This window comes from Tupaia chinensis, unplaced genomic scaffold, assembly GCF_000334495.1.
Source record: "Tupaia chinensis unplaced genomic scaffold, TupChi_1.0 Scaffold000002_1, whole genome shotgun sequence".
NCBI lineage: Eukaryota > Metazoa > Chordata > Mammalia > Scandentia > Tupaiidae > Tupaia > Tupaia belangeri.
This window is the reverse complement of record NW_006159428.1, coordinates 4512609-4513915: the sequence shown is the minus strand read 5'-3', so window position 1 is coordinate 4513915 and position 1307 is coordinate 4512609. Positions and strand designations below refer to the sequence as shown.

Here is a 1307-nt window from a genome sequence, read left to right as displayed (position 1 = left end):
GCAGGAATGTTAAACCTGCATGAAATTACCCCAGTGTACATCTGTGCATCCTCAATTTTTCCAGTGTGATCTTGTACTTAGTATCATTTGTTGTGAAAACACTTGTGCTGCCATAAAGGTTGCACGAGTGGCATGTTTGTGCATATTGCACACTGAATTTTTATGAATGAATGAATACACATAAATGCTCATAATTCGAGAAAATGGATGGCAGCACACGATTGTGAAAGGGTTCATTAAGCACTGGGAACAAATGAGGAGGCAAACGGTTGGTGCCTTGGGGTGCCATTCGGGGCAAATATATTCCCGAGTCCTCTAGCAGAGTGTGTTGGAAACAGCCATCCAGCCCTTTCCTTGGAGACCGGTTCCTCCTCTCAGGAACCCTGCTACAGAACGGAGACCGCGCACAGCTTGAAGAATAAAATGCATGCCTTCTCTGTGCTCTGGGCACTGCTCATACATCAGACATCACACTCCCTAAATCCGGTCCCACAAGTGTGTGCATGTGAGTGTGGCATTTACCAACAAATGAACAGAAGGCAATAAGAGCTTGTCTCCTAGAAATAACATTTCCCAATCCCTTGGCAGGCAGGCTGCTGGGAAGCTTTTCAGGGGCTAACACTTGCGTGCTCCCCCCCTCCTCGGGAAGGAGCCTTACATTAATAACCCTCTCAGGGCTAAGTCCGCTTTGTGTGTGTAAGTCCACTCGGCGCCATATGGCAGTTTCCAATTCCTTTAGCAACTCAAGTCTGGCTATGCTGCCGCGGTGATTCATTCTTAAAGGAAGACCCCTTGGGGCAGCAATGCCCCCGCCACTTACCTAGCTCCCACAGACCCCGCTCAGCAGGCGGCACGGGCTCGGGCACCACAAAGGGCTGAGGGATTCCCCGCTCCCTCCGGGGCTCCTCTCCCTGCGACGATCCCCTTCGCCAATGATCTGTCGCTGGAAATCCCCCTCCCCTCCACAGGGAGGAGGGTCTCCCGGGCAGGCTGGAGCTCCTGGCGTGTTTTCCCCTCTCTTTACATCCCTGACTCTGGCTCACGATCTCTACAAGGAAGGCTCAAAGGAGAGGCGGCGGGAGGCAGCTAAGGCATCCTTAAAAAGAACAATAATCTTCACCGATCTTCACCCCTTTTCCCACGCGGGGCCCCCATCCCTCTGCGCTGCCGCCGCCCAGACCAGAGAGGGCTGCGAGAGAAGGAAAAATCTAGCGGGGCTGAGCTCGCCGCGCGGAGGGAGCCGGAAAGGCGAGCCGCGCCAGCCCGGAGTTGCCGCTCGCTCCCGCTGCCCGCGGGGCGGGGGGGGC

The 1307-nt window shown here is 54.8% G+C and overlaps 1 protein-coding gene across 1 annotated transcript in view; it reads right to left on the bottom strand.

Moving 5' to 3' along the window:
* KCNB2 (potassium voltage-gated channel subfamily B member 2) overlaps window positions 1-1143 on the bottom strand; it is a 470433-nt gene extending 469290 nt beyond the window's left edge. Inside the window, exon 1 of the mRNA XM_006139796.3 lies at window positions 821-1143. The gene's annotated coding sequence lies outside the window, so the exon portion shown is untranslated. The remainder of the gene's footprint in view (window positions 1-820) is intronic.
* Window positions 1144-1307: the final 164 nt, after the last annotated feature.